Source organism: Acomys russatus, chromosome 17 (assembly GCF_903995435.1).
Source record: "Acomys russatus chromosome 17, mAcoRus1.1, whole genome shotgun sequence".
In the NCBI taxonomy this organism is placed as follows: domain Eukaryota; kingdom Metazoa; phylum Chordata; class Mammalia; order Rodentia; family Muridae; genus Acomys; species Acomys russatus.
The window spans coordinates 61417641-61429544 of record NC_067153.1 but is presented as its reverse complement, the minus strand read 5'-3'; positions in this window follow the sequence as shown (position 1 = coordinate 61429544).

The following is an 11904-nucleotide window of genomic DNA, read 5'->3' as shown; positions in this document are numbered from 1 at the left end:
TGGTGGGGTGGTAGGGTGTGAAGTGTCACGGTGGTGGGGTGGTAGGGTGTGAAGTGTCACGGTGGTGGGGTGGTAGGGTGTGAAGTGTCACGGCGGTGGGGTGGTAGAGTGTGAACTGTCACGGTGGTGGGGTGGTAGGGGTGTGAAGTGTCACGGTGGTGGGGTGGTAGGGTGTGAAGTGTCACGGTGGTGGGGTGGTAGGGTGTGAAGTGTCACGGTGGTGGGGTGGTAGGGTGTGAAGTGTCACGGTGGTGGGGTGGTAGGGTGTGAAGTGTCACGGTGGTGGGGTGGTAGGGGTGTGAAGTGTCACGGTGGTGGGGTGGTAGGGTGTGAAGTGTCACGGTGGTGGGGTGGTAGGGTGTGAAGTGTCACGGTGGTGGGGTGGTAGGGTGTGAAGTGTCACGGTGGTGGGGTGGTAGAGTGTGAAGTGTCACGATGGTGGGGTGGTAGGGTGTGAAGTGTCACGGTGGTGGGGTGGTAGGGTGTGAAGTGTCACGGTGGTGGGGTGGTAGGGTGTGAAGTGTCACGGTGGTGGGGTGGTAGGGTGTGAAGTGTCACGGTGGTGGGGTGGTAGGGTGTGAAGTGTCACAGTGGTGGGGTGGTAGAATGTGAAGTGTCACGGTGGTGGGGTGGTAGGGTGTGAAGTGTCACGGTGGTGGGGTGGTAGGGTGTGAAGTGTCACGATGGTGGGGTGGTAGGGTGTGAAGTGTCACAGCAGTGGGATGGTTTTCATGCAGAAGCTCCGTGGAATCTCCATCTTTGTTTTTCTGGGGACAGTGGGGGGGGTCTTTCTGCTCTGCACATCTTTTCCTGGGAGCCTTCTGCACGCTGACCCCACCTTGTTTGTCCACAGGCACCTGCCCTTTTCGGGGTCCTTCTGGTAGATTAGTCTTTATTTTGAGCAAAAGTGTTTTCTTTTTCTTTTTTTCTTTTTTGGTTTTTCTAGACAGGGTTTCTCTGTGTAGCCTTGACTGTTCTGGACTCACTTTGTAGACAAGGCTGGCCTCACACTCACCTGCCTCTCTGCCTCCTGAGTGCTGGGATTATGAGTGTGTGCCTGGCTTCCAAAAGTGTTCCCTTAAAATGGAGTATCTGAACACTCCTCCCCCAAAAGCAGCAGCTTTGAATCTCTAACACTTGAGCTGCGGGGGAGGGGAGGGAAGGGGAGGCCATCCTGTGCTCCCCAGAGCCACGCAACCTGCCGCCCATGGGGAACCACCATTTGAGGGGCGGGAGGGAGAGGGAGATCTACTCCAACCCCTTCATTTGCATAAGAGAAAACCTAGGAGCAAAACTCTCAGTAACCAGTCCAAGCTTACACATAGATTACCACCCGGGAATAAGATCAGAAGGTGAATCAGTCAGTGATTACGTCAGCAGGTTCCCATGGTGTGCTGGAGGGTCTGTGTCAATTTGACACAAACTACAGTCAGCTGAGAGAGAACCTCAATTAAGAAAATGCCTCCAAAAGATCAGGCTACGAGGAGCCTATAGGACTTTTTCTTAAGTAGTAATGATGGGGGAGGGCCCAGCCTAATGTGGGTGGAGCCACCCCTGGGCAGATGGTCCTAGGTTCTGTAAGAAAGCAGGCTGAGCAAGCCATGGGAAAGAAGGCAGTGAGCAGCATCCCTCCATGGCCTCTGCTTCAGCTCCTGCCTCCAGGTTCCTGCTGTTTGAGTTCCTGTCCTGACTTCCTTCAGTGATCAACAGTGATGTGGACATGTGAGCTGAGTAACTCCTTCCTCCCCAGCTTGCTTTTGGTCCTGGTGTTTCATCACAGCAATAGAGACCCTGACTAAGGTATACGGGTACCCTGGTGTGGGGGAGGGGACATAATCACACTGTGAGAGGACTATTATCCTTTAAAAAAAAAACACGAAATTTTAGTATATATTCATCTGGGACAGGGAAAGAAGTGGTAACAGGAGTCAGGGGACGGTGAAGAGGAAAAATATCCTGTGTGTGCAAAGCGTACCATAGCGGTGAAGAAACGGAAGGAAACAGCAGCTTGAGACCACATAGCCTCAAGTCCTAAGTAAACACCCTTCCTTCCTCCTTTCCTTCCCTCTCTTCCTTCCTTCCTTTTTCCCTCCCTCCTTCCTTCCCATTTTTCCTTTAGTTTTAGACAGTCTTAACCATGTGGCCCCCAGACTGGCCTCACACTCACAGTCTTGCCGCCTGGAGCTGGGATTCTGTGTGTGTCCCACCCTGCTTGGCCTGTACATATTCATGGTGAACCCTTAGGAAGAGCCGGTCCAGGAGGGCAGGAGACCTCTGGGATGGATGGAGAGGTCTAGCTGGGAGAGTGAACAGGGAGTCCCGGGCTTCCCTGGTTTCCACAACCCTCTATCTCCCCAGGTCATCCCAGACTGCCCTCAGTGGTTTTCTGGGGCTGCTGTAACAAGTGATCACGAACTGAGCAGCTTAAAACAACAGAAGTCAGCTGGCTGTGGTAGGGCACACTTGTAACCCTAGCAGAGGTAGAGGCAGGTGGATCTCTGTGAGTTTGAGGCCAGCCTGGTCTACAAAGTGAGTCCAGAACGGCCACAACTACACAGAGAAACCCTGTCTCAAAAACAAAACAAAACACACGCGCATGCGCGCACGCACAATAATAATCAGTCCTACTGCAGCTGTGGAGGCCTGAGCTGTGCTCTTTCTGTCCGGAGGCTCTGGCAGCTGTGATACCTTCCAGTCTCTTTCCCTGCCTCTCCTCGTCCTCCCTTCACTGGGCAAGCCTGTGTCTGAACCTGCAGCCTGGGGCACGTCCAGGGAGATGGGCTCCTTTCCGCATCCTTATTCTGGAAAAAGACCCAGTTTCCAGACCCCATTCACAGGTAAAGGGGCTTAGGAATTGGACATAGCCAAGCGGGCACTGCCCGGTCCACTCCACAACTCTCCCTCTGGGGTCACAGCTGACTCCACACGCCCCTTCCCTGATGGCTGAAAGAGCCTTCGCTCCCATTGTCCAGGCCCCCAGGAAGGCTGGACAAATCTGTAACCTGGCCAAGCTCACGTGTACCATCCATCGCCTGAGTGTCTGCTCCCAGAAAAGCTGTCTGCCATCTCCCAGATTATGCCCGCCCACCCCCCATGAACGGCTAGGACACTTTCTCCCCAGATCACAGCCCAGCTCTCTCAAGCCTTCTCTTGGACAAAAGCTGGCAGAAGCAGCCAGTCTCTGCTGTCCCTTGCCAACCTCCAATGCCTCGGGCTGGTTTCCTTTTATCTCAAGCCATTATAAGATGCTCAAACGCCCTGGGGCCACTGAGCTAAGGAGAACCATGGGCTGCTACTCTGCCAGGGGCTCGGCCTTCCTGCCATGCCTGCCAAGGTGGCAGCCGGATGAGGGAAGAAGCCACCTTGGAAGTGGTTGCTCTAATTTCAGCTGCTCCTGGCCCCAGGCATTTGAGTCTTCCAGGTTGAGGCTGACGACACCATGGCACATGGACAAATCTGTGTCCCATTCAAATTCCAAATCCATACACTCTATGAACACAGTTAATTGGTGTGGCTTTGTGCTGCTACGTCTGAAGTCATTTGCCAGGCAGCAACAGAAACAATGTGGTACCTGGAAGTGATGAACCTTCATAATTGGGGTGCTGGGGATGGGGGAGGGGAGGCACTGGGGAGTAAGATTCCTAAGGGGCTCCTAAAAACTGCTCAGGAAAGCTGGAAGAACCTGGGCATGCCTGAAACACCAGAACTGGGGTATAGAGACAGGTGGGTTCTGGGCGCTCACTGGCTGGCCAGCTTAGCAGAAATGGTAAGCTACTGGTTCAGTGAGAGAGTTTGTCTCAAAGGGATGAGGTAGAAAGATTGAGAGCAGTGGTTCTCAGCTCATGGGTCACGATCCCTTTGAAGGTCACATATCAGTAACCCTGTATGTCAGATTTTTACATTATGACTCATAGCAATAGCAAAAAATACAGTTATGAAGTAGCAATGACATAATTTTATGGTTGGGGGTTTTCCCACAACATGAGAGACTGTATTAAAAGGGCACAGCATTAGGAAGGTTGAAATCCATTGCTCTAGATGGTGACATCCAATGGCCTGCTTTGGCCTACACTTGTGCAGGCATCTGCACACTCGTGTGCATATTCTCTCTCTCTCTCTCTCTCTCTCTCTCTCTCTCTCTCTCTCTCTCTCTCTCTCTCTCTCACACACACACACACACACACACGCACACACACAGAGGGATGGCTAGCTGCCTCGTGTAGTTGGAACAGGAGTGAGGAGTTAGGACCTAGGCCTGCAGAAAGGGCAGGCTGTTAGGAGAACCCACCATGCCTGCCTGGGAAGGGAGCTCAATGCTACAGGCAGGGGGTGCACTGAAGACAAAGAAGTAAGTGCAGGAGTAATGCAGTCAGAGCTGTGTTTGGAAAACAACTCTGAAAGACGATTTATTCTCTGGCTAGAAATCACATTTCTAGATGTTAATTCTAAATAAACAATCTCCCAAAAGGAACAGGGTTGTTCACATAAATATTGTTCATAGGAGTAAAAGTTGGGAAAAGTAAATATTAAATAATAAAGGACTGTTTAACAAATTGTGGTGTCCACTCTATTAAACATTTAGCAGCCACAAAAAGTGAAGTGGGTAAACATTTACAGAGAGTATTATGGTTTACATATGAAATACCCCCCAAAGGTTCCTGTGCTGAAAACCTGATTCCCAGGTGGTGGTGCTAAATTCTGGGGGTACAAGGTCAAGCCTAGATGCAGAAAATAGGTGCATGGGGGTACACTGCCAGAATGTAAAGGAATGGTCTCCAGTCTAATTCCCAACAGGGTTCCGGTATGCTGACTCGGAGCTAGACCCCTTTATGGTATGCTGACTCGGAGCTAGACCCCTTTACGGCATGCTGGCTCGGGGCTAGACCCCTTTACGGCATGCTGGCTCGGGGCTAGACCCCTTTACGGCATGCTGGCTCGGGGCTAGACCCCTTTACGGCATGCTGGCTCGGGGCTAGACCTCTTTATGGTATGCTGACTTGGGGCTAGAACTTGCCCCCAGCATCTCCCAGTTTCCCTCTGCTCTCTGCCTGCCACAAGGGGAGCTGCCCTACTGTGTGCTCCCACCATGATGGTCAGTCCTACTCAGGCTCACAGAAATGGAACCAGCCAACCACAGGGCAACACTGCCACCGAAGCAATGAGTGGCCACACCTGTCCTACCTTGAGCTGCTGATCCAGGGAATTTGGCCACAGGGACAAAAAGCCTAACACCGAAAAACCAATAGTGGCAGTAAGACCGTTTTTAAGACAGCACAGCCATCTGCATCCTAAGTCTTCGTAGTTATTTTGCACGGAATTTGGTAAAACTTAACCAGGCGAGGAAAAGCTGTGAATGAGCGCTGGCAAGCACAAAAGGAGAAATGACGGCGAACCCGGGGCAGGGGACCCTGCGACACCCACAGTGACAGTCAGGAATGGCATGCTGTCACTCAGATAGGTGCATGTTGGTATCAAGGTGACAAGGAGGAGACTGTAATGGTCAGTTTTGATTGACAGTTCGTTTGGATAGAAAAGTAACGGGGAGGTTAGTAAGGACACATCCATAGGAGGCTGTGAAGCATTTCTGTCACCGACCAGCTCAGGTGGGGACAGGTTTTTGGGAATGGGTGAACAGAAGACGGTTGACAAACAGAGACAAAGAGTACATGCTACAGGTACAGATAGTGTAATAATCTGAATTATAACTTTGAATGTAACAATACAGGGTACAGTTTGTACAGTAAAAGACATCATCGCTTTTAAGTTACTGGCTTGGTATCAATATGTATGCGTTTCTTCTGTTTATGGTCAACATTGTTTTTATTAATTTTTGTCCAGCACCTGGTGCTGGGGATACTGGAATCAAGATCGTTTTGAAACACTTTGTTTTTTTAGTAATGTCACACTATATTAATAAATTACTAATTCTTTTTTTTTTGTTGGGTTTTTTGTTGTTGTTGTTGTTTTGGTTTTTCGAGACAGAGTTTCTCTGTGTAGCCTTGGCCATCCTGGACTCACTTTGTAGACCAGGCTGGCCTTGAACTCACAGCGATCCGCCTGCCTCTGCCTCCTGAGTGCTGGGATTAAAGGCGTGCGCCACCACGCCCGGCACAAATGACTAATTCTTAGGTATGTTTCTTTGACAAGTAGAGAAGACCAGCAGAGCTTGATGGTCAGCTTTAAGCTTGAACAGTCCCAGGCTGCAGTCCCGTGTTAGCAGCATCTCACAGCAACATGTATGCCTGAAAAAGGTCCTGATCTGGGAGTGAAGTTTAGGAAATACGATAAAGAGACTGGAGAGGTGGCTCAGAGGTTAAGAGCACTGGCTGTTCTTCCAAGGGTCCTGAGTTCAATTCCCAACAACCACATGTTGGCTCACAACCATCTATAACGAAATCTGTATACATAATAAGTAAATAAATCTTAACAAAAAAAACCTTTAAAATGTGTGTGTGTGTGTCTGTGTGCGCACACACACGCGCATGTGCGCCACTTGTGTCCAGGAGCCCATGGAGGCCAGAAGAGGACATTTGATCTCCTAGAATTAGAGTTACAAGTTGTTTTTAGCTGCCGTGTGGTTCTGGAAACTGAACCTGGGTCCTCAGCAGCTGCCTCTCCAGCACACACCACCCTGATTTTTAAGATGGTGACTCACTATGTTGTCCAATCTGGCCTCTGATTCTGGGGCTCAAGTGATCTTTTACCCAAAACTCCAAGTAGCTGGGACTAAGGATGTGCACGCCCATGCTAAGAACCCAGTCTTTTTGTACCTATAAAAAGACATCCTACTGGGTGTGGGAGGTATATAAAGCCATCCTAGGATACATAAAACCTTGTCCAACCCCTCCCCCGAAACAGCAACCACTCATTTAGGAGACATATCCATAGCTACCAGGCACAGTCAGACCCTGAGGACACCAATAACTGGATATGGTCATAATTCCTTGGTAAGTATGTTCCTCAGAGGCCCATGTCCCAGAAGCCTAGGCTGCAGCATCACAAAGTTGAACTGGCCTTAAAGACCTTAAAGGTGCAGCCCATGGCGATGTGGCTGTGGAGGCTCTGCTCTTCAAAGGGATTACTGTGACAGGATTCCCTGTGACAGGATTACTGTGACAGTGTTCTTGTGTTGTTGTTGTTGTTGTTTGGTTGGTTTTTTGGTTTTTTGATTTTTCAAGACAGGGTCTCTCTGCGTAGCCTTGGCTGTCCTGGACTTGCTTTGTAGACCAGGCTGGTCTTGAACTTACAGAGATCCTCCTGCCTCTGCCTCCTGGGTGCTGGGATTAAAGGCGTGCGCCACCACGCCTGGCCCCATAGCAGTGTTCTAATCCCAGCACTGGAGAGGCAGAGGCAGGTGGATCTCAGTGGATTTCGAGGCCAGCCTGGTCTACATAGCAAACCCAAGGCAGCTGGACGTTCAGAATGAGACCTTGTCTCAAAAACTAGGAAGAAAAGAGAAATAGGTTACTACACTATCAGCCAAGCCATCGCAGCTGTCGGGCTGTGTGCTGTCCCTACCACGATGCCAGCTATGATGTAAACAGAGCCCTGAGCAGAGCCAAGAAAACCCTGGCACTGTAACCCTCCAAAACTATCTGCCAAATCAGCCCCATATAAATTGCCTACCCCCGGTATCAGAAGGAAGTGCTCAATTAAAACAAAAAATAAAAAAATAAAAAACAGAAAAGTGGTTAGTTAAGTCTTCAGAGAAGAGGTCATACTGGGGAAAGGAGCGGTTGCTGGCTACGACAGGAAGGACATATTTCAGGCACTGGGAATGGCCTGTGCGAGCCACGGGGCCCCAGGAAACAGCATGTGTGAGCCACGGGCCCCCTCTTCTGTGCATTCAGGGGACTGAGTGATTAAGTCCAGCTATATGGGGTAAGAGTGGAACCAACAGCCAGGCAAGCTGGCACACACCTTTAATCCCAGAACTCGGGAGGCAGAGGCAGGCAGATCGCTATGAGTTCGAGGCCAGCCTGGTCTACAAAGTGAGTCCAGGACAGCCAAGGCTACACAGAGAAACCCTATCTTGAAAAACAAAAACAAACAAACAAACAAACAAAAACCAAACAAACTAGCAAGTCTGAGGCCAGCCAGGGTTAGGAAACAAGATCCTGTCTTGTAAAATAATAATAATAATAAAGTAAAAAATTAAAAATGATCTTGTCAAAATATTTCTGAGAGTGCCTATGCGATATGACATCTTCACCAACCAAGAACAGTTTCTCGCCCTCCGAACCGCACAAGCATATGGTACTGCAAACGTTTTCTTCACATTCTCCCTGTCTTAACTGATGGGGAGGGTTGTCTCATGGAGGTCTGAGTTTTATATTTCCCCAAAGAATAATGCATCTAAAAACCTTTCTGTGTGTGTGTCTGACTTGGCATATCCTCTTCAGTGAGCTGTCTCCCAATCTTTTGCATATTTTAGTTAATTTTATTGGGAGTTTTTACTATAGAGTTTCAAGGCTTCTTTATATACTTTACATGCAAATCCTCTTGAGAGATGTGCCTTCTCCCTGATTGTAGCTTATCTTTGTTGTTATCCTCATCCTCATCCTCATCCTCATCATGTACTAAGTAGCAGTCTTGTCCCCACACCCTCCTTGCTGGTACATTTTCCAGCTTCTGTTGGCCACTACTCTGCTCTCTACCACTGAGATCAACTTTTTACCCTTCAGTTTAATAATGCTGGAGCAAATGACAGGATGTGATTCTTCTCAGGACAAACAATAATCCAGTGTGGGACCAGGCGTGGTGGCGCACACCTTTAATCCCAGGACTCAGGAGGCAGAGGCAGGCAGATCACTGTGAGTTTGAGGCCAGCCTGGTCTACAAAGTGAGTCTAGGACAGCCAAGGCTACACAGAGAGACCCTGTCTCCAAAAACCAAATCATCAGCATCAGCATCCTCATCATCCAGTGTGGACATAAGCCATACTCTGTCAGTTCATTCACTGAGGGATACCTAAATTGATTCCGTACACCAGCTATTGTGAATACTGCTGCGGTAAAATAAGACAGTGCAGATGTCTCATTAACATTCTGATAAATATATTGATCAATGTGACCTAGATGTGTACATACAGGCTGCAACCCTGGGTGATTCACATGATGGGTGGATGTAAGAACACAGGACAGTGTTTCTACACATGTGCACTGAGTGGAAACTATGCCTGTAACTACACACTGTATTAATAGCCCCAAATGGGAGTATTTCCAACTCGGCTTACCTTCACTGGATGCTAAAAATGCCCATGGCCATTGCAGATTAGGATGTATTTTCCTATGTGCTTGTTTTTGAGAGGGTCTTGCTTTCTTGGCCAGGCTCACCTCAAATTCATAGCACTAATCTTGTGTCAGCCCTCTCACTGTTAGGGTTATATTTAGTGTCTCTCTCTCTCTCTCTCTCTCTGTGTGTGTGTGTGTGTTGGTTTTTCTTTTTTCTTTTTTTGGATTTTTTTTTTTGTTTGTTTGTTTGTTTGTTTTTGGAGACAGGGTTTCTCTGTAGCCTTGGCTGTCCTGGACTTGCTTTGTAGACCAGGCTGGCCTCGAACTCACAGTGATCTGCCTGCTTCTGCCTCCTGAGTGCTGGGATTAAAGGCGTGTGCCACCACTGCCCAAATTAAAATTCTATTTTTGTTTATTTATTTATTTATTTATTTATTTATTTATTTATTTAGTGTGTGTGTGTGTGTGTGTGTGTGTGTGTGTGTGTGTGTGTGTTGGGCCAGGCACAGTGGTGCACACTTGTAACCCCAGCACTCAGGGAAGCAGAGGCAGGTGGATCTCTGTGAGTTCCAGGCCAGCCTGGTCTACCAAGGGAGTCCAGGACAGCCAAGGCTACAGAGAGAAACCTCCATACTGGTTTTCATGGTGGTGGTACTAAATCATACTCCCACCAAAACTGTCAGTGAGGCATCTGCCTCTTCATTTAAAGGACTCTGAGTAATATCCTGTGAAGGGCAAAAGCAGGCTTCCGGTGCAGCTGGCCAAGCTCCAGCTCCGAGGTCTTTATTGTCTGAGGACTTTCCAAGACTCAGTCAAGGAGTCACTGGGCTCTGTAAGGTTTCAGAAGCTGCCATTTTACTGCAGTCGGTTATGGAAGCTCATTTCCCATCACTGGAGTTTCTCCCTGTGTTGGACGGCACAGCAGTGGCCACGGGCATGCCTGGCATCCAGCGAAGGTAAGCCAAACTGGAAATAGCCCTGATTTGGGGCTATTAAGACAGTGTGTAAACCCTGTCTTGAAAAACAAAAAACAAAAACAAAACAAAAAACCCCACAGTGTGTAGTCACAGGCATAGACACCACTCAGGGCACATATGTGGAAACACGGTCCTGTGTTCTTACATCCACCCAGCACGTGAATCACCTGGGGGTGTGGCCTGGCTGTACACATCTAGGTCAGATCAGGGCATTAAACATGTCTAACAGCACCTGGGACAGGTTTTAATTTTTTCCTATTAGTCTTTTCCGCCATATGCACTCGACCCACTCGCACCTTTTGTCTGAGATGAAGGTCCAATCCCTAGAGGCTGGATATTTATTTCCTGTAGAGAGCAATCTGGAGGCCAAGATTTTAGTGAATTTTTGTTGTTGTTGTTGTTGTTAAAGATTCGTTTATTTATTATGTATACAGTGTTCTGCCTGCATGCATGCTTGCCCACCAGAAGAGGGCACCAGATCTCATTATAGATGGCTGAGAGCCACCATGTGGTTGTCCGGAATTGAACTCAGGTCCTCTGGAAGCACAACCTCTGAGCCATCTCTCCAACCCCTCGGTGAAATGATTCATACATCTTTGTCTATGTCTACTAAACCATCAGTTCTAATGCCATTTATTTTTATTTTTCACTTAGGTATATGATCATTTATAGAAGCTTGCCAAAATATTTGTGGTCTTCCTTGACTTTTTTGTATTATTTATTGAAGCTGTTCTGTCCTTGATTACATCTAGAGCAGTGTTGGGGTTTTGTTTTGTTTTTTGTTTGTTTGTTTGTTGTTTTGGTTTGTTTTTTGGTTTTTCGAGACAGGGTTTCTCTGTGTAGCCCTGGCTGTCCTGGACTCACTCTGTAGACCAGGCTGGCCTCGAACTCACAGCGATCCACCTGCTTCTGCCTCCCCGAGTGCTGGGATTAAGGGCGTGTGCCACCACCGCCTGACTTAAAGGTCTTTCTAAGGTTTGTCTAAATTCCTCTGTCTGTGTCTGGGTGTTTTTCTTATCCTTGTTTATAAATCTCTCTAATTTTCCTTCTAAGGCTTAAATCTTATCAATCCACTTTTCCTTTGAGCGAGTCCAGAGAGCCATTATAGCTATTAAGAACAAAGTATAAAACACCAAAATGATAATGATCGTAAGTGGTATTGGGACAGTTTCAGCCAAGCCATTTGGCTTTTCACTTTCTGCTTCTTTTCCCAAGCATCTGGAGTCGCACTGCACAGGGTCCTAAAGCCTTCTATCTACTATGGTTCTTCCCATCCCTAACTCTCCTCTAGTCCAGATGACTTAGCAACCCTAACAGCGGCTCAGTTTGTCCGCAGCTGGAGCTCTGTCTGTGAAATTGTACCACTCCACTCCTTAGAGGGCCAAAACATTATTTTTTGGTTTTGTTTTTTTTTTTTAAATCCCAACTGTTCAATTTTACCAGTGAAGACTCAGGAGCCAGGTGGGGTGAAAACCTGCTTAGCTCAGAGAGGCAGAGAAAGCACCCAGCTGACCTTCCTACTCAGCTCCTGTCTCAGAGGAAAAAAAAAAAAAAAAAAAAAGCCAAAGAGCTCCTTCTTTTTCTCCAGGATGTCTCAGCTACTCTTCTCTCAAAGCCCCACCTTTTTACTTAATCCCTGTCAGCTGGTTTCTTGCTCGGCCCCTTGACCTAGGGTTAACTTTATTTAATCCTGT